The sequence below is a fragment of the Gymnogyps californianus genome, chromosome 2, assembly GCF_018139145.2.
Source record: "Gymnogyps californianus isolate 813 chromosome 2, ASM1813914v2, whole genome shotgun sequence".
In the NCBI taxonomy this organism is placed as follows: domain Eukaryota; kingdom Metazoa; phylum Chordata; class Aves; order Accipitriformes; family Cathartidae; genus Gymnogyps; species Gymnogyps californianus.
This window is the reverse complement of record NC_059472.1, coordinates 10,157,039-10,178,030: the sequence shown is the minus strand read 5'-3', so window position 1 is coordinate 10,178,030 and position 20,992 is coordinate 10,157,039. Positions and strand designations below refer to the sequence as shown.

At 48.2% G+C, this 20,992-nt stretch overlaps 1 protein-coding gene across 4 annotated transcripts in view; it reads right to left on the bottom strand.

Annotated features, from left to right (window-relative positions):
- CYRIB (CYFIP related Rac1 interactor B) overlaps positions 1 to 20,992 on the bottom strand; it is a 99,553-nt gene extending 78,561 nt beyond the window's left edge. For 2 of the 4 annotated variants that reach the window (XM_050891726.1, XM_050891729.1), the window contains exon 1: positions 30 to 91. The gene's annotated coding sequence lies outside the window, so the exon portion shown is untranslated. Of the gene's footprint in view, positions 1 to 29; positions 185 to 20,972 lie in introns of those variants that run through there. The other 2 variants (XM_050891727.1, XM_050891731.1) reach the window with 2 other exon arrangements.

The following is a 20,992-nucleotide window of genomic DNA, read 5'->3' as shown; positions in this document are numbered from 1 at the left end:
CCCCCGCCCTCCACGCCGCTGACACTCACCGAGCCGCCCCGCGGACGGCGATGCGGACGGGAGCGGGAGCCGGAGCGGGAGCCGGAGCCGCCGCCTCCCCCCGCTCGGCCGGAGGCAGCGACAGCAGCAGCGTGGCCGGAGCCCCGCGCAGGGGAGGGCGCGGATGGCGACAGCGCCGGAGCCGGAGCCGCCCGCGCTGGGGGGAGGGGGGAAGAGGGGGAGGGGGAGCGAGCTGCACAGCGCCACAGGGGACCGGCCGTGCGGGCGGGCGTGCGATGACCCGGATGTACCGGCGGGTGGGGGGGGGGGGGAAGCAGCCAGCAGGTGACTGCGCAGGCGCGCCAGGCTGCCAGCGCTCTGCGCATGCACCTGCTTCGACTCCGAGTGTCTCGGGCAGGGGCGGGAGAGCGAAACAGAGGCGGGCGGGCAGGCGAGACGGCGAGTGGGTCAACCTCCTTAAGGGGGCCGCCGCGCAGCCTGGCGCCCGGGGCGGCCCTGGGAGGGGGCAGCCATCTTCCCGCAGCTCCCGGGCTGCGGGGCTGAGACCCCCCCGCCGCCTCCCCAGCCCCCACCAACAACTCATTAAAGCCACCAACCTAGCATTATGGATCGTTGCTTAAGCCAGTTGTGTGACTTCGATATTTTTTTAAGGCCTGACTCGGGGGTTTTAAATGTTTGCTGTTGGCAAAGCCGGGATGGGAAAGAAAATAAGGCTCCTTCTTTGTGAAAAGCAGGGTTGCTGGCTGAAAGTCGTGCACAAATTTCTTCCCAGGTGGATCACGTTGTAAGATCTAAGCAAAAAAAAAGTGGGAAGTTACATCCCTCAGGGAGCTCTGCGCTGCCAGAGCCCTGCACAGGAAGAACGTCCCACTGCTCCCGTGGCCGATACCGTACTGCTCGCCATCTCCCCTAAAACGTGAAAGATATGCAAAATTTGTTAAGAAACACAAAAATTAAGGGCATTTCATGGACTTAATTATGTACTTTCGTCTCCGTGTACGCATCCTATTGATGAAGGTTTCACCTTTTCCTTGGCTCTGTCACAACTTGGATTTTGGTGTCGTTACCCTGGGACATCGCACACCCTGTACTACTTCTACTTCTGGTGTGGATAAATTTGCCAAAGCAGAGGGGTAGCACAGATACCTCATTTTGGGCTTGCTTCTTTAGTAAAATTACACATATACACACAGAGAAAGAAAAATAAAAAGTTCTGCTTGTTTTTTTCTTAAAGTAACCTGGAATCTAGACAATGATTTTCAAAATTTTGCCATGAAGTCTCATCTGGCCTTCACGTTGAGTGGTTCTTCTGAAGCCGAAGGACAGCTCACACTGCGTTCGGTGAGGCTGTGCTAGCAGTGGTTCAGAAACCGAGCGGGACAGCCGGGCAGTAGCATAGGGATACAGCCAAGACAAAACTCCTTGCAGCCTCAAACAGTAGAGCATTATCATTGGCAAAGGTGATTATTCAATCTGAAAGAGGCAAACAAACCACCTGAAAGTCTAACCACTTCTGCTACTTTCTCTTCAGAAGCCGAATACCAGTTTGATAACGGCCAAATATTAGTGAATACCAAGTTCCCCCAAACCCACTTTGAGAAAGAACGAAAGTGGAAAGGACCTCAGAGATTTATTTGTATGTCAACATATTTCTCTTCTTTTTATTTTCATACCTGTATATATGTTGACTTAAACTGATAAACTTAGTTTCTCTTGTAACTTGGTAGGATTCAAGATATATGGATTCACTACACTAATAACTTTAAAGTATTCCAGATAAAAGAGTATCCTGTGATATGAAGGAAGCCATTTGCGAGTATAGTTCAGCTGCAAAACCTGCTTGATGAACTCAGAGGAAATCACTGCACTTCAGTTTTGGTCCTTGGGTAACGTTCAGACAGCACCAGGGCTGGTATGCCACGTACCTGTCTGCTGCCTTCACCTAAGCAGGGAAAGGGGAGTGCTCAGGCAAGCCCTGCAGGCTCCTAGAGGTTTGTGCAGATTGGAGCAAAGAGAGGAGATGTCCAAGAAGATACAAAAGAAGATTTTCACAGAAGCAGCTTGGGCAGAATGACAGAAGAAGAGAAGTCCCAGTTCTTCTGGCGCTTGATTTGTGTAAGCAGGTGGGCTCAACTAAGTGCTTGACATGACTTTTCACTTCTGCTACGGAAAGGATTTTTTGCAACTAGCAGATACAAATTTTGAGGTGTGGATTGATGCACCCTCCTTCCCGAGATGATGGCAGGTCACTACCACATCTCCTTCTTCTCTGAAGTCCGCAGACCTTTGAAAGTCTGTGTGCCAGGCAGGAAGCGATCCAGGTCCCACTGAACTGAATTCAAGGGAAGCAGAATCACACTCTGAGTTTATGTTGGACTCGTTACTGTGTGGGCTTAATACAAACCGGGGGCTCTCACCTCTCATACTACAGAACTTTGTCCTGTTATACAGAGCTAAGGAAACCATACAACCAGCCTCAGGGATGAACGATTTTTGATGCTCATAACGTTATAAACTGCTTGGGGCTTGGCAGGGTGGGGTGAGACAAGGAAAATTTCCTTCTGAAACCATAAGCAGGCTTATAACAGTATTTACCCTTTAGGGCTCTCCAAAATCGTAAGGTACCCTTGATTTGGATCTCTCATCTTTCAGAAGTACAAGTAAGAATGCCCAGACCCTGAGCATCACCGATGGTTTAACGGCAGCTGCGTACTAAGACATCCACATCCCACATAACTGAAGCATAAAAAATTATTGAAGACTCTGGAAAATGTTGCGTGACTAAAAAAACCACCAATTTTCTATTAGTTCTGCCTGCACTTTTAATTTCTTAATTGCTTCTTCTGAATAGAAAATTATTTTACCAGGTTATTACTGTGATAAATATAAAAAACAAAATTAGAGATTGTATTTGCCAGCTAGTATCATAAAATAAAGGAGTCGTAACAGAACATAACTGCTCTTATGCTGTTAAATGCCTGGGGACTGTTCTGTTAGTAGGAGTATTGCTGCCAGGTAGGTATAGCTGACACTTAGGAAAGAAAACAGGTCAGAGCATTTTCATAGAGCAAAGATGATTAAGCTCCAAATGCACTATTGGATGTATATGTACTGTATACATGTGTGTATGTACCAGTGACAAAAGATGACTTTATTTTATATATAGACAGCCAGACAGGTAAATAAAACCAGAGAAGCAAACCCGCCCTTAGGTGCCATGCACAGTTAGAATACTTCAGCTACTTTTAAGCTTAATGGTAGCCTAGGGGAGAAAGTCAAAAGGAGAAAAGGAAGTCATCGTCATCCTCTCCCATTTGCAGGGACAATAGGGCGCACTGTCCACTGACAACAGCCTTGTTTGTTTGGGGGGGAGGACACCACTAACTTTTCCATTACATGGATGAAAATAGAAAGTAAGCATCCTATACCCAAAGATCTTTTTTTTTTTTTTAATTTTTAAAGAGAGGAGATTCCTTACAGCAAAATTTCAAGAATGGAAGAGAGAGGCAGCTTTGCGGACATTCCTTGCTACACTGTTGTGGTTCATAGCACCTTTCAGTTTGGATAAAGCTAACATCAGGTTTTGCCCTCCCCCTTCCAGATTTCTCCACCTCCTCAAGTGCACGGCTAGTAGATGAGGGATTGCAGAAGCAGTCACATTGACGCTACGGTGTCATTTAGTGCTTTCATTTTGGATAGTACAAATACTCTGATATAAATGTAGCTCTTCAGAAATATAAACAGTTGCAACAAAATATGAATGATCTACATAAATTTTGAAAAGTGCAGACAAAACAAAAAGCCAAGGTCAAATCATTGGATGCTTATGAGGATGCCTGAAGTGCTTCCAGATACTGTAATGCCAAACAATTACAATGTTTTATACTTGCATGGAGACAAGCACTCGCAATCTCAAAATGCCTTCCCCCCCCCCCCAAAAAGGTCATTTTGATATTTAGGTGGCAAGTGGGGAAACCGAGGCGCTTCAGAAGTTCATTCTTTTTTACTCTGACAGACCTGGTGAAAATCTGTCGTCTCCTCGTGCTGTGCCCCAGTCACTTCACATGACTAATTACATTAGTCATCTCCTCTTCTGCCATTACAAAGTCTGAGATTATTTTCGAGTTCGCTCATCTGTTGATGCAATTGCTCCCTGCAAACGATCAGCACGGCCTCTTCGTATGGGGAGCCTCAGCTAATATATGCAGCACGCTCTCGATTAATGAACACTTCTTTAAGTCAAATGACGCAGGAGGGTTCAGTGTTGGACCGTGATCAAAGATAATGGTGATTTTACAATATAAAGCTCTTTTGTTTTCACATTTTGCTGCCTTTCCTCAACAGTACAGCTCACCCGTATGAGACAGGGAAGCAAAAAGAGGAATAAAGAGAAAATGGCAGGTGTTAAGTCTGCATTAGAAAGAAGACTGTAGACCAGTAAGCATAAGGGAAGGTGGAAAGAGGAACTGCAGCTATTTTAATCATATTTTATCTCTACTGGAAAATAGAAAGATAAATTATAGTAGTAGACCTGTTACAGAATAGAGTAGAACATGGTATTAGACACCGAGATCTTTAAGCTGCTTATTAAAGTTTGTGAAATACAGAATTTCTTCAGCAACCACCACATGGACACCATTGCACTGAGAAGTACTTTGAGCAATTGCAGTGGTAAAACCTATGCTGCTAGCAAACAGGTGAGCTGCCAGCGAGAGAAGAGGCCTGCTAAGCAATCGAGATAATCCAGCGTTACCAAGTTCAGGAGGTCATGGCCAGAGACTGCGCTGCCAAACTTATGGCACTCAGGTGAGGAAAAACCCGAGATGCACCCATTCTTCAGCAGAGGTTTGCTCAGTGCAGTGGAAAAGCTGCGATCACTTCAGCAGGTGCTGGGTCATCACCTCTGCTCGTATGAAAGGCACCTTTCTCCAGCAAAGCTCCTAAATGTCACTGGATTTATTCACTCTGGGTAGCAGTTAGTGCCTTTAAGTAAGGGCTACACTAAGTCAGGGGAAGCTGCGAATCGGGGGGCGATGTAGAGTGGCAGGCGTTTCACCTGACCTCCCCTTAGCCATCAGTCAACCCAGTTTATTAAACAAAGTAAACCACCAGGACCACGGTAGGAAATAAACCATATATCTGAACTGGAACTTTCTCACAAGCCTCTTTTTTTTTTTTTTTGCCCTCCCACAAAATGTTTCAGATCAATCAGCAGCATAATAGTATTCCAGTTAATGGACAGAATCAATGTTTCAGAGAACAGGGAAGGCAATATTTAAGAGGGCTAGACTGTTTCATTACTCTCTGGAAGAGAACCCAATTTTTTTTTAGTTTTGGGGGGTTTTTTTGAGCAAACGCAATTGTGCTGCCCTGATGGAAACAAATATTCATTGATTTCATTGAGAATTCTGCCTACCTCAGGAGCATGAGACTGGTATTTTACTTTGATCGCATCCTTTGTAGTGATGTAATCATTGTGAGGTTTTTGTTTATTGCTTTTTTTTTTTCCTTTTTCCCCAAAGTGCTTAATTCATTTGTTATTAGAAACCCTCAGAATAGCATTTGGCTCATAAGTGATTTTTGGGCTGTGTCTAGATGTTGCCAAGGGACATTGTCAAGAGACCGTTTCACTTTGTCTCAGCTGTTTCCTTTGCTACAGCGGTACTTAGTTTCCTCTTCAGATCACAGGGGATGGTGCAATCTTTTGGTGGGGAAATAGGTAAGTTAATTAAAGCACCTCAGGGACAGGCTCTGGAGAGTGTCAGTCTCAGGGGCCAATTTCAAAATTCAGTGAACAAACACAGACTTCACAAAACAACAGTTTTAGGCATTGCTGGGCGAGACATGAGCAAGGGCAAGCATCTCAGGCTGCATCCCATAGGATGTGTTCCTCAATCTCTGGTGGCACGGCCACGAGCTGAGGGTGCTCAGCACCCCACGGGGCTGCAGTGTCACTGTTGCCACTGTTCTGTCCTTGCACCACTAGTTCGGTTTGAAAAGACCTGGCTGTTTATTCCCATCTGAAAAGTAGAATTCAATTTAGCTGATCAAAACCTGGACTGGTTTTGCAACATTCACTTGAACTACTATAAACCAAATTTATCTTCATTTGTGATTTAAGTGATGTTGAGTACAAGGCTACTGAATAATGAGAGAAAAAAGACTATGATTTAGTAATTGGCTCACCAACTATATCTACCTCTTTAAAATAACACTGTATGATACAGTCATCTGCTGTATCCCATTATACTGTTACCTTCATGCAATTCCATCAATATGCTCCAAAGAGCAGCAGACATTAAAATAATTTTAGTGCCCCCAACTGCTGAATGTAAAGAACTTTGAAGAAACCCTTTCCCCGTCAGCACACACATTTTCTTGTAGACCATCCAGTGACTTCATATGAAGTGGGTAGGTAGCACTCTTTTTCTGTGGGATAAGAAATTCCCAGTCACCCATCACCCGCACGGTAGGTATATTTGGGTTCCAAAGTAAAGTCTTTGAGAGTGATCATTTTAAGAAGCCTGGGTAGCTAGAAGGACAGAAACAGAGTCCTTACCACTCATGTAAGCAAAGTCTCTCTAACTGCAAAGAAGAGTTTGCTAGCAGAGGAAATGGAAAGCCAGGACTTTTCCCCATACTGTAATCTGTGAGGGACAGACTGGGTGCAGATGAAGGCTGCCATAAAACAAAGCATTTAGGCATGCACTTAAACACTTCCTTTGCTGAGCAACCGAAACACTGCACACCAGACGTCTTTCTCTTCCTTTTTCCTGAGCATGAATATGGCACCTAGGACTAAATCTAGCACCAGATGCAGCTGTTTCATATTCAGTTAGCAAGAAAAGGGAGTAAAGCTGACATCGCACACTGCAATTACTTAAACTTATTCTGAGCTGACCCAATTGATGGCAAGATAATATTTTTTATGTCCAACCAATAAACCCCACGCATGAGCTGGGAAACATTCTGTGCCTGTTTATACCAACCTGGATACAGTCCTATTTCAGACATCTGGGATCCTGGAGTCAGAGCTTAGGTGCGTATTATGTTAATGATCAGAATAGAACAAGCAGCTTCCCACCGTGACCACGCTGCCTCTACAGGAATGCGTCACAAAGCAGTGGGTTTTTTTTAAATACATGGTCATACTCCTTAATAATAACAATACTCCTTATTCTAAATTATTCCTGTCTCAGGCAGTGAACAAGCTAAAAAGTGAAAAGAAGCAAAACAGTCTTCTCTTGTGAGGTACTAGGCTGTAACTCAGAGAAGCTTAGACCATGGCCTTGGACTTCTTGTATGGTGTTAAGCGAGAAGACTAGGTAGCCTGTCAGTGGTACCTCCCATTCTGATAATTTCTAAAAGTGCCTAAAGTGATACTGTTAAACTTCACTAACTTCATACGTAAAAAACTAAGTTGGAAAGATTTGTATGGTGCTTTACAGGAACACTGGTGCAATTCCTGCTCCAAGCAGCTCGCAGTCTAAGTCACAGGTGAGAGGAAAACACAAATACTGAGATCAGTTGTACACATTGGTTTTCTACCACTGTAGCGAGGTGTCTCCACGTACCAAAATACAATGTCTTACAGCGGTCACCAAGCTAGTCCTAAGCCAACTAACCTGAGTACAAAAAACGGAGCAGTACAGGATCTCTACTACGTGCTTCCCAGCGAGGCTGATCATTCAGAGCTGGCGCTAGCTTGCCTGTGAGCCCTTGGCCTGTGCCAGGTAGCAATTCTCCCTGTCCCAGGACATACAGCCTGCTTTCCCCTGGAAATCTGGTTTATGATGCTGAACGCTAAAGAGCATGTGTATACTGCCCAGTCAACCTGCACGTGTCATCTCTTGCCCAGCTGGCAAAATGTAAGAGAGAGACTGGGGGGAACTGCAGCGGAGGCACTGGGAACGTGGCAGGGAAGAAGAGAGCTGGGAACAAGGAAGGGCCCAGAGGTTTTGCAGTGAGAAGGCTCCACTGGAAAATGCGGGGTGCACAGAACCCAAATCAGGAGAAAATTAGGACTAATTAGTTACACTGTTCACAGGACTCTCTATTTTTCAATTGTATCTTACTCTCTTCCAAGAAAAGGCAAACGGTACTGGCTTCTTCATGCTCCCATTATGTTCCCATTATTATTTTAATCCTAATCATTTATCCGTTGAATTTTACTTTAAAAGGATGGTAGGGGCGGATGTAGAGAATATAACATGGCTTGTTCAAAGAAGACCAGCTTAAGCAGGGATGTGAAAGGGCCTGGGGAACCACGTGGGAGCAGAGAGAAGCACAAGGGCAGCGAGACAGTCCTAAGTATGCATGCTTCTAAATGGTTTTAATGGGGTCACTTCTGTCCTAAGGCATAACGCACTACCGTTCGGATGACAGACTCTGGCCCTGAGCTTGTGAAAGGTTTTGCAGATGAGTGTGACAAGCTTGGCTTTAGCACAGAGGGGACTGCACTCAGAGGACCTGAATGCGGCCAGATGGCAAAGAGGGGGCATGTCCCCCCACTGGAAGACTGAATGGCTACCACGAAATAAGGCAGAGAGTAGGAGACTACAGTGCAGGAAAAAACCTCATGTCAGACTGAGGCTTGGACAAAGGTTTCAGAAGAAATGGATGGTTTTGGAAAGGCTGCAAAGGGACGAAATTACTAATGACTGTCAGCGAGAAGGAATGGCTGCAGGTTTATTCTGCAATGAACCTTTAATTTGTTCAGTGCAGAATATTTTAAAACCTTCTTCATCCTCCAGAAGCACAGCTGTTGCACCCAATGATTCTGTTTTCTCTTTTCAATGTTATGGTCTTCTGTTATTGCAGAGAAATAGAAAATACACTTTTAAATTAGGAAGCTGTAATTGGGTAGATAATAAACAACATGGGGCAGTTCAAACACGTAGCAGTTTGGAACTCTCCTCGTTTAGAGCCTTTCTTACAAAGGCATCTGTTAAAGCCTGTCGTCTCTACACTACCGTCCATCCCTGCCATGAGAAATTGCAGGCACCCCTGAGAGAATTTTGTTAGAATTAATCACTGATCAACTTCTTGTAAAGCCTTTATTTAATTCTGAAAGGCGCTAAGGGAAAAGCACACACACACATATCTCTTAGGATAAGAGAATTAAAAATATGGTCATATGAGTTTCTCTCTCAGGAAAAAAATAATATAGGCATTTACTAGTCAATAAGGGGGTTTGGGTTGGGTTTTTTTTGGGTTTGCTTTTTGTAATCTTTAAAAATGCTTAATACATTGCTTGTGAGCTGTATGTTTCACTTTAATGCAGAGTTAACCATTGCAATTCATTAATTGACTTTTATGTTGCCATTAAATGTTGCAATCAATTCAGTCTCGATATTCTACACTTTTATCTCTGCTATAAAAAAAGCTCTATTAGCTTTACTTGGCTCCAAAACAGTACAGTGAACTACCCTTAATTATTAATAATCTGTTTCCCCTTCAATAAAGCTTTTTGGACCTTTACTAGAGTCCGATGATATATTTATTTGGTGTGTAGGGTTCAGAGCAATACAGTGCACTCTCTCTGGGAAAGAACCCAAAAATAACTATCATCTACTTGATATCAACCCAAGGGATTTCCTAAGGGAATGAGAGTATCATTTCAGGGCAGGCCATCAGTGGTTTAGGGAAAGTAGACAAATCTGTGTCTGGGGAACAGATGCCTCAGGGTTTGTAAATGTGCGAGAGAACCTTTCCCCTTTTGGTCACCAGTTCAGGTCCATCCAGCACAGCAGTGACTGGAAGCTATTAAACATCTAATGAACTTCTGGGGCCTCCTGAAACAAGGAGTGGGATTCCTAACAGACACTTACATCTTGGAGCCACTCCTACTCCAACTGCAGTCTCAACAGTAATACATAGACACAGAAACTGGGAATAAGCATGGTAGAGTGAAGAACATTTTATCTGCTAAATGCAGTAAGTAGGCTGCTTCTGGGCTGGCAATCCAGCTTTAGATTTACTACTGGCACTTTCCTGTTCTTTAAAAGAAACAAAATAATGTATTACAAAGCACTTTGTTACAACCTTTCCTCACAAACTCCATCAGAAGGGCCCAGAAGACTTACAAACCCACACTTGCGGTGTCTCAGACCTTGGGGAAGATAAAGGAGCAAAGCAGGATTTGATTTCATGCTTGGAGGCCAGTTCTGGGAGTCCTGGGACTCCCAAACTGCTACATGCTGCACGTCTAGCTTTGATGCAGGTCTGCTAGGAGAAAGAGGAGACAAATGCTGAGCATTACAACCACAAACCACAGCTGTTGATGGGAATTGGCAAGAGACCAGGGAATGCTGGGAAGCATAGACGGCCTGCAGCAGAAGGTAGGGCTGAGCGGGGCTCTCTGACACTTGAAGCTTTTTTATTCAGCTCCTGGTGCTTTTCCATCCTGGCATCTGGTTTCCGTGATAGCGCAAGGGAGGGACAGTATGGTGCAATTTTATGGTATGTTCTCCTAGGTTATGTTGGCACTTCCTCTGGTAAACATGCCTTAGCGCAGGCTCAGGTTCACCATACCCCTACGTTCAAATTATTTGCAGCTATACTGTCTGCTTTAGCTTGCTGATAGCTCGTTCCAGTTGCCTCCGTATTTCATTTGAGGAGGAGGGGCTCAAGGCTTACCAACTGCCCTCCTCCTTTCTTCTAACTCAGGACAGAGCCACGCTGAGGAGCAGAGACAAGCTGTGGCAAAGCCCTGTCAGTCGGCATAGCTGCAACCAGAAGAGCATGTGATGGGGCTCATAGCTCTGTGGTCCAAGAGATACAAACGTCTCATGTGGGACCATTTTCAAATGTGTTGACATTTTGATTCACAAAATGAGACACTTTTAGAAACAAATGCAAATTCATTTCATTCAGGATTTGAGGTCAGCTGGATACTGGAAGAGAAATGTGCAATGAATGTTTAGTACGTTCATCAAATATATTTTAATCTCTGTACACTCAAGGGATTAAAGTGACATCAGAGAAAGGAAGGGCAATTTCTAAAGTTCTCTGTGTTAACCGGTACATGCTCTCATGGGGCTGGAACCTAAATTCACCTATTGCACTTGCAATAATAGTGTCTAGGGCAAACGGAGGCTTTGGGATACGGGGCTGAGTTTCAGTGACCTCTGAAAATATGTCTTTCGCACTATCGGATATGCTTTCATCTCCGAAGAGCACTGATCCTGCTGAGCTCCACCTGGGGGAGTTGTCAGTGTTGTACTGATGTCAGTGAAATTCACGATAGGACTGGAACCCAACAAAACAGCGCAGGAAACAAAACAAAACACACCAAGAGGGGGTAGCTTGCCTGGTTCCCAGGCAGAGGCTCTGGCCACTCTTTCAGCTTGGAAATTATTCAGCATACTGTGAGAAAGACAATCTAAACAAACGTTTAGGACACATCCACAACTGCCTTACAGATAATGAGTTCCTGGTAGGTCAAACCTTAATGAAACCCAACGAAGCCCGAGTGTCAGTTTGGGCTCCATCCTGCGGAAGAGGGTCGGGCAGGCCTGGAGCAGCTTCGGAGAAGGACCAACTTGGCAAGTTGCTGGGTCTCAACTGGGTGTTAACTACCACCACCTGCGCTTGGACCAAGGCTTGGGCTGCACTGGCACGGCTGCAGGCAGGGCACTGGGGGCAGAAATAAGGCTCACCTTCCTCCTCTCCCCCTGTACTTCAGCAGTTGGTACTGCTCCCCACAGAGGGGAGCAAAAGGGGCATCCGCTCCGCATGCCGTCCCCCCGCAGGCAGGGCTGGTGGGGGCTGGCTCTGCTTTCCCCCAGCAGCAAGGACACCTTCTGGCTGCTCCCCGAAGTCTCCCCTGCGGCAGGGCTGACGAGAGGCCGGGGCATGCCGGACACGTGAGTAGTAATTTGGATGGGGCGTGGTTATTATTTCACAGGGGGATTTCACAGGAAGCCCATGGCTCCTCTCGAGTGGCCATGAGCATCCCCTGTTGCAGAAACCCCAGCTGGTGAATGTCCCATGACAGGGGCAGCGTGAGGACTCGGATCAACCCGTGCACGAGGAACCAGGGGAGGAGAACAAACGCAGGGGAAGTTCCTCCCCGAGGTGCCCCTGCAGAGCAGCCTCTCCCCTTCCCCTTCCCCAGCGGGGCTGGTGGAGAGGGGGTTGCATTTCTGGGAGCCACTGCCCAGGGGAAGTTACACCAATTTGCGCGCTGACTGAGAACACGACTTCCCTCGCAGACACACGTACAACAGTGCCCAACAGAGTTAAGAGGAAGAGGAAAAGCCCAAACGCTGTGCAATATGCAAACAACTGTATTCAGCTCTATGAAAACAACTGCCCAGGAACAGCTCCAAACCCACGCAGCGTTGGGCAACATGCTGATAAGCCACGATCTTTTTGGTGGCCTTGTATCGGATGGTCCTCTCCAAGGGCTCTGGATAAGCGCTCCAGCCTGCCAGTGGGATCAGCAGGCACACAAGGTTATCAGATCAGTTCTTTTCTACACACTCACTCGAGCACAGTATTTTCCTTCTGGGCCCCCTCTGCCCTCTCTTGCTTCCTCAAACTGACTGACGTGCTGCAGGAGTTTGTGGGGGGAAGAATTTACTGGTCCTGTACCAGCTACGTGATCTCTTGGGAGCCCCGTGCAAAAGCATGCAAGGGTTCTCAATCTCCACCTGGGTGGCGTTCTCCCACAGAACAAAAGTCCCGAGTACATCCACCAACTGCTTCTCACATCAAGAAGTTAGTTTAGTTTCTTTTTAAGAAAAAGATGACACACCAAACAGAACCTCAACAAGTTTAAAAGACCATTTTTTTTGGTACGAACAGCAGCTACAAGTCCTAGGCATAATCATACCTCGAATGCATAAATGTATTTTAGAGCTGTTGTGATTCATGTTACATCCAGGCATACAACGGGGTAGCAGCAGACCTAGAACAGGTGCAAGTGGACCTAAAATAATTTTTGCTCATAAATGCAATGACAGTAATGCCAAAACCCAGGATGTCTGATCAGCTGTGGATCCTGGGCACAAGAAGTCCTGGTACAAGTTTTGCAACTCAGAGCCATTCCCAAAACAAACAATCTCCTTTCAAAGTGGTAATCCTGGGAAAGAAACTTGGTCCCAACCCTTAAATAGAGATGTGAGTGGCTTCTTCATTCACAGGGAATCCTACCAATGCTCTCATTTAACAGACTGCTGTAGGCCATTGCCAGTGAATATCTGTGATACCCGGAGCACACTAACACGAGAACACTGCCGCATACACTAAATATTTCTTAACGCCTCAATGTAAGCAGGATACCAGACAGACCTACTAATGCACAGAAGATCGTATTTGGTCATACGGCTAGTCCTTCAGAGGGAGCTAGGATTCGCAGGCAGGAGCATCTGCCCTCCTCAGTTCTGGGACTGGCAGAACAGTCTTGGGAACGGGGCTCCTATTTTTTCCCTTTAAGTTTTGTTGACTAGTCCAGACCCACCACCGTGAAAACCCAAATTGTCCCTGGAGTTTGCAGACTGCAGAGATACTCCCCATCACACTACTCCTTGTCCCTGCGTCTCTGGCAAGACACTGAGTTGGGGGGGGAGCACAAATCATCCATCACGTAACTCTACCCCGATGGCAGCAGCTGTCCACTGTCAGGAGCACGCTGCGGGATGATGCCTACAGAGACAGGCTCCAGTTGTCCCTCCACGGGGCAGCTCAAAGGAGGCGCGGCCCAGGGAAACAAGCCAGCTCCAGGTTCTCTGCGGGCTGCTGCGGTCCTCCAGAGAACAACCACATGGCTGTTCCCATTTTGGGATGGTCCCTCAGCGCTGCCCCTTGCCTGCAGCAGCCCAGGCACTTCACAAGCCTCCAGCACGCTCCCCGCCAGAGGCTGCTGGGCAGCAATGTGCCTGACGCAGTCCAGCCCTCCCTGCTTTTGCACCCTGCGTGCTCCGATGGGAGCAAGGTGAGAGGGGCAGGAATCTAGCCCTGCCACCTAACGTGAAGCTCTGCAGTCACCGCTGCCTGCTGACAGCCAAACCAGAGCCCTCTCTCTTGCACTATTACAGGAGGGAGGTCATCAGTTTAACCGCACTGGAGCAACGCCAGCCCTTTGAGTAAACTTTCCAAAGCTGCACTAAGGCACTGTTTAATTTTGATTTCCAAGTGACCTCCAATTCCTCTGGATATGCTAGAGGTGGAAGAACATTCACTCCCAGGAGTTTATCTCCGGTGGCGGGCACAGGGCCTAGCACAGCGGTTCCCAGGGGAGGGGGGAGAGAGGTGAAGACTCTTGCTGTTCTCCCCTCCCTCAAACACATCACGACCACCCCAAAGATGAGCAGCCATATGCCGCCTCCACCAGCAGGGCCAAACAACTCAACCACCCCTCCCGCAACTCCCTTCCCCAGCAACTCAAGATCCTTTTTTCATATCATTTTCTCCTCCACCAGCAAGCTTCCACCCTTTCCCACCAGTCTATTGCCCACTTTTTAACTTGCGCAAATAAACCTGTTTGCATGGGTCATGCTGCAAATGAAAACGATGCCAGGATGTAAAATGTGCCTGATGCAGTCAGGATCTGCAAAGAACCAAACCAACCTAGAGTTATTGTTGTGATGTGAATTATTTCAGTGACTAGTTTATACTGCAGCCCCATTAACACCAACACAATTACAGCAGAGGAAAGTAAACCACAGCTGGGGAGAGGAAACAAGAACAAGTGTCTTGCGGGCACCTATCTCGCCAAGGAAATGGTGGGTGGAACTGGGCCCCAGCGTGGGACTCGGGCCACGTCCCGGGCTCTGACAAGAAGTGACCTTAGCACGATGCATCCAAAGCTGCATTCATAGCAGCCGAGCAAAGAAATTAAATGAGTGCGGTAAAAACACTCTGGCTACGGCTAACATTTCGCAGTGCTGAAAGTAGCACTGGTATTGGCACAAGGTTAGCGGCATTTGTACAGCTCTCTGCTGACTAGTGACTGAGCCCTACAGGGAAGAGAAGCTGCAAGGACAGGAGTGGGACAAGGCGAAGGAAGTGCAAGCTGTAAACCTCTGCTTGCCTTGCTCAGCATCAGATGAATATTAATTCGCTGCTGGTTTGCACAGCCACAGACAGGCCTGTTCTTACTAATTTTGGCCCTTGCCTAATTTAAAACTACAGACATGTTATCTTCATGGCGTTTTTTTTTCCTCTTTTTAACACGTTGTAAGCTGCTAGATGCACCCCGCATGGTTGAGAAATTGATGATGTCCAAGGGGAGGTGGGAAATGTTTGTTAGAAATAAGAAGCAGATAGGAAAAAAATGCACATTAAAACCTGCTATTAAGCTCCAAAAACAAGTCTTGGAGGCAGACCAGCCTGCCTGTGCTGGGCTGAGGAAGGGAGCGGGGCCTCTGGCCTGCCTGCATTCTGGTCTGGAGCATGCTCCTTCCTCAAACTTTGCATGTGTGCCAGCCCTACGTCCATGCTGTCTCCCAGCTGCATGCACACAGACATCTTGCTGCGCCCCATCCCTAAGCACACATATAACCATCCACGCTCTCCTACCTTCACTCCCTCCACCCATATATCCACCCTGCTTACAAGCCTTTGCTCCTCTTGCCCCAAAATACATCTGCACCCAGAGCCCCTCTCCCTGCCGCTGCACCTCTCCCCCCACATGCGCAAGCACCTTCTCCCTGCCTCCACTCCTCCTCTCGCACGCTGATCTGCCGCCCACCTCCCGCAGAGGTGAACAGCAGACGAAGTGCTGAGCCTGCCCGCAACGGGCGGCACCCCTGCACTAGAAACGTGTGTGAAAAAGTGGTGAAGTGAGGAAACATTTGTGAGAGGAAGTGAGTGGGTGGAGAGGAAAGCCTGGAGTGAACAAAAATCAACTTTGATATGTTGATTTCACATTGAAACTTGAGCATTGAGTGCCCAGAGTGGATAAAAGGACACCCAGTTTACAAAATACTACGCGAATGTATGTATTCTGTGCTAACATACACTAAATGTATGCTAGGGAACAAGACGTGTACAAGTACTGAAAATGAAGAGGCAGCTCAAACTAAAAAGTGTAAAAGCTAATGCCTTAACAGCAGCACAGGTAGCTCCTACAAGGGTGACCAGGGAAGGCATCAGACCATAGATTATGGCGCCTCATTTTGGATATGCATCTTACCGGATCCCAAAAACCCAGCTAGTAACCCGGGGGCTCTCGAAGTCCAAATGGACTGATGGTGTCTCACCAAGCACGGACACAGATCTTAGCAGTTATTAATAGACCACATGTCCCTGCACATTTTAATTTAGTACCTTCAAGTAAAGCACTTTAAAGATAATATTTAAAAAAAAAGGAACTGTTATTTCTAGAACAATCAAATCAGAAGCCCAGCTCTGCTGTCCATTTCTAATAGAGCAGTAGTTCCTCAGTTAAGATTTCTCCCTGTCAGATGTAGCAGTGCAAGGACCCAGGAATACGATTCCCAGTTTTCCAGCCTATTATTTGTGCATTCCTGACCTGTAGAACCTTCCTTCCTTCTCCAGCCTTGCAGAACAATATTGGCAGTGCTATGGTTTCAGTAACACACCACAGAAGATCTTGGTTTTTTTCCTTAAAGGACAACAAACTTGACTCCAAGGGACTGTACGAGAAGCCAGCCAACTTTGCCCTCTGAGAATTAGCCCACAAAACCTCAGCTCACACTGGTGCCAAGTTATTTAGACAAGTCACTTCTCTAACCACTCACCCAGTGAGTGGTCAGATCCAGGTCGCTGCCACAGACAAGGTGAATGAGCAATTAACAGGTAAACAGCTATCACAACGTGCACAGAAAATTGTCCAGCTTTGGTTGCATCTCATTTTCCTTCCCACATGTTTCAAACCAGCCTGTTCTGCCGAGATCGCCTGCAGAAGAGGTTCACTTCCACACACATTAAGACTGCCCACGCCACTTTCATTTTAAAAGAATAACAAAGGTGATCTGAGAGTTGTCTGTATATTATTGCCCAAATTTGGCAGTGGAGGAGCCCAAACGTACACGCTCGGCGTGACACCGCTCCCTCTGAGGCTACGATGAGCGACCGCTCTTGGAAAGCAGGCAGTGCATCTGTGCCACGGGTTACGGGGATTGCTACTGACAGGTTCTTCATGGTATCACAACAAATTAGGTCACAGAATAGATTTTCATAGCACAGATTACAACTAGTGCCTATATTTTTTTCTTAAATAGAGAGGGTTGTGGCCAGGAGGTTTGACCTCAAGACTGGGAACAAGGCAGATGTGAGGGGGGGTCCCAATTCTGGCTGAGACAAAGACTGTCTTAGCGAGACTCAGATAAAATTCCTAGTTCTCTGCTGTAGTGAGAAGATTGGGTATTTTTCCCTTTCTATCCAGCAAGCCTTTGAGAAATTTGAGTTTGTCCACTAGATACCCTGGAGTAGACCTTACAGCATTTCTGCAAAGCAGGTATCAAACCCAGCATTTTACAAAAATTCCATTTTTGATGATAGAAAAGCAGCTTGCACCATGTAAAAAACTGCTGGGAATGGAAACCAAAGCTATCTGTTAGACTTATCCGACCTAATACCACAAGGTCACACATACACTCAGTTTGAGCATCTCTAGCATAGAAAGATCTTAAGGGAATAAATTCATGAGTGCAGTATTCAAAAACCAACAAAAAAAAAAACCCACTGGGGGGAGAAGTTTTAAAATATACCCAGCAAGGACAGTAATAGAACTCAGGCACCAAAAGAAAATCCAAGCTATATCAAGCTCCACACAGCGCAGTGCAGAACAAAGGTTTCCAACAGCTGAGTAACTGCAGACATTGTGCAAAGTGCTTTCTACCCATTGCGAGATATAGCCCGACTGCAGATTTGAAATCCCTGCTCCAGCAACTGTATTCCAGCAGACTGCCAGCGCTGCGTTCTGCTCCCGGCCGCCTCCTCCCCCAGAGCTGTGCTGCTGCAGGGGAAAGGCAGCGCCTGGGAGCCAGCGAGCCTGATTCAGCTCCTGGTGGAACCGTGCAGGTCTGCATGAGGGCAGTGATTCAGCAGATAAGCAAGCTCACAGACACGGTAAGCACTAAAGGAAGACCTAAACCAGATGATTAGGAAGATAGGTCTTGGACTGAGCTAACCTCAGAGACAAGCCTTTCTAAGTCAGGGTTGAGAGAGTGCTGCAGGAATGACCTTCAGCTTACAGAAACAGTCCTGATACCCATGAGGGGATCACACTCCTGCATCTACTTTGCTTGGGCAGCCAAGAGACCCACACTGGCTCTCAGCTGAGCCTCTGGAGCATGTATTTAGTCAACCAGAGCAGGCCAGTTGGTACCTGCAGACGAACCAACTTGTAGTCTCTAACCAAGTTCTCGAGGCTGTTTGCAGGCAGAGGACACAGCCTCTCTTCCTGTTCCCAGTGAAGCAAGAGGAGCACATGATGCTGTGCCTGTTCCCCATTTGCAAGTTTAGACAGGCCAGTGCTCGGTGCCCTCCACTCTGCCTCAGACCAACCTGGCCAGCCCCAACCAGGTGCCAGCGTGGCTGGCCTGAATCACGGCAGCTGTGACTCCAGCTCTAAAACGATCTCACCCTTCACTTCAGCAAATATTTTTCACAGGAAATACGCTTTTACTTTCAAAATACTCTTGGCCTTGTTCTTCTCCAACAAGCACAGGAAGTATCTCAAACATCAGTCTTTATTCTTGTGAGCCACTGTTTATCCTCTGATACCTCTGAGTAAAAAGAAATAGCAGTTAAGAGTGGCCATGCCCTCCCCCACTCCAGAGGCGGCATTAAGCTTTTAACTATCCTCACCACATCAGCTTCTTCCACTGCTCTTACTGGGCACACTCCCATTTGGAGGCACAGAATGAGGCCTAATTATTTTTTCCTCAAGCCTGAGCTGTGCTGTGCAGATTATTGAAAATCCATCGCACATGTTCCTTGCTGAGCAGTCGGAACTATCGATCTCTGTTAGAGAAACAGATGCCCTAGACTTTATTAGAAACGTTTTTAGAAGTCCTGCTGCTATGACTGTTCCTGCTGGATCCTGAGCACTTCCTAGTCTCCACGCAGAGCACTGCCTCAGACCTGTTCAGAAACTCCATCATGCTGGGGGTGCTTCTCCTGCTGAGCCATGGAGAAAACCGCACCACCGACCTCTGGTGCGCCCTGGGAAAGCAAGCGGTGACAACTGTCGGAAAAAACACGAACGAGGCCTCTCGGTCTGATCAGCGCTCGAAGCGAGCAAGAGCAAGCAGCAGCAACAGCAGCTTGAGAGCATCCTGCTGCCCGGACAGACACGGGCTCCCAGTGCCTGTCGAGTGGGGAACACAGCAGGAGCCATGTAGCGAAGTGCTGCCTCTCACTGAGGCAAGATGACCCCGAGCAGCTCTTCCACGCAGGGTCGAGCACCGAAATGATCCAGGGTGCCTCTGTGCACCCAGGAGGGTCCCTCAGAGCTCATGTAGGCACCCTGAATGCTTCCCCGCTCCCCGCAGCAGCAGTACTGGCATCCTTGACATTAAACAGGCGGCAGCCTGCCGCCAGGCTTGGTTTCAGTCAAGCATGGAAAACAAAGAAAACGTTGCACTTCCAACGAAATCCCACAGTCTCTTCAAAACACTTTTTGGTTCGGGGTGCACATGTGGAGTTCGCTTTGTCTGAATGAAAACAGGGCCTCTCTACTGTTTTAATCACACACCTAACAAAACACTGAATAAACAGCATATCCCTCATGGCTTTCTGGGTCATGTATATTAAAGAATGATTATTAGGGATAAGAGTTCATTTTTAAATGGCAAAAGGGTAACGCCACTCTAAACCATACAGCCAGTTAATCTTCATGGTTTAGGGGTTGCTCTGTGCTATTTCCTCTCTATTTCACCACCAATCCTTTTGAAACACTACAACTTGCTTAAGAGAGGGGTAGTTTTCACACACGGTCACGATCACAACCACACCACCGTCCCTGCCCAGACGAGGAAGTACCGCGTCCCCCAAAGCAGAAGTGCTCGCCTCCCCGCCAGCCTGTCCAGCGCATTTCTGGCTGCTGGGCTGAACTTTTAAGATGCAAGATTTGCATGAACGATGACAACTGAAAAGTCTCCAGCCTGGCACCTGTCCGAGCACCAGGGGATAGTCAAATGCAACGCACCCAGCTCAGTGCAAGAAGCAGCCAGCTAACACTGTCGCCGCTGCTCCCAACGCAGGGCGGCCATAAGCAGCACCCATCGTGCACAGGACGCAGTACCAAACCGCGGCTTCCTCCTGAAGCCAACCACCCCAGCTTACTGCTGCTCGATTTCAACCTGGCCGTTGCTGGACATTGTGTTGGTTGGTGTGAGGACTGTTACACTGCTCGCTGGATCTGTCACCGCTGTCCCCTGGTCCCAGGGCACAGAGGATCTCCTGTCCCCAGCCTGTCACACCTGTGCCCCTCGCAGACACAAGCGAAGCCCTCTCGGCACCTGCTGACTCGGGCGACCTCGCAGCCCCTGTGCACCGAGGGCAACTGAGGCGGTGGCTCCGGCCTTCAGGCCGAAACAGGGCTCGGGCGTCGGGTTCCCCCCGGCTGCCCTTGCTGCCGACGCCGGCTCAGCCCGCGGCCTGACAGCCGGCCCGGCGCTGCGGGCAGGGGGCCGGGAAGGGGCAGGGCTGCCGGCGAGCACTCTCCGCCGGCCTCCCGGGGCCGCGCCTTCCCGCCCTGGGAGTGCAGCGGGGCGGCGGCGAGCCTCACCTCGGCCCCGCATGCCGCCGGCTCCCCCCCGGGTCCTCCCCGGCTCCCCTCAGGCTCCTCCCGGCTCCCCTCAGGCGATTCCCCGCTCCCCCCAGGCGACGCCCCGCTCCCCTCAGGTGCCCCGCCCCGGCTCCCCTCAGCCGCGGAGGCAGGGGGCGCTCGCCCGCCGCCGCCGCCGCCCCGCTCCCGCTCCCGCTCCCGCTCCCGCCGAGCCGCGCCCCTCCCCGCTCCGCTCCGCCCGCGGCGGGGGGCGCGGGCAGCCTACCTGGGCGGCGGGGCGGCGGG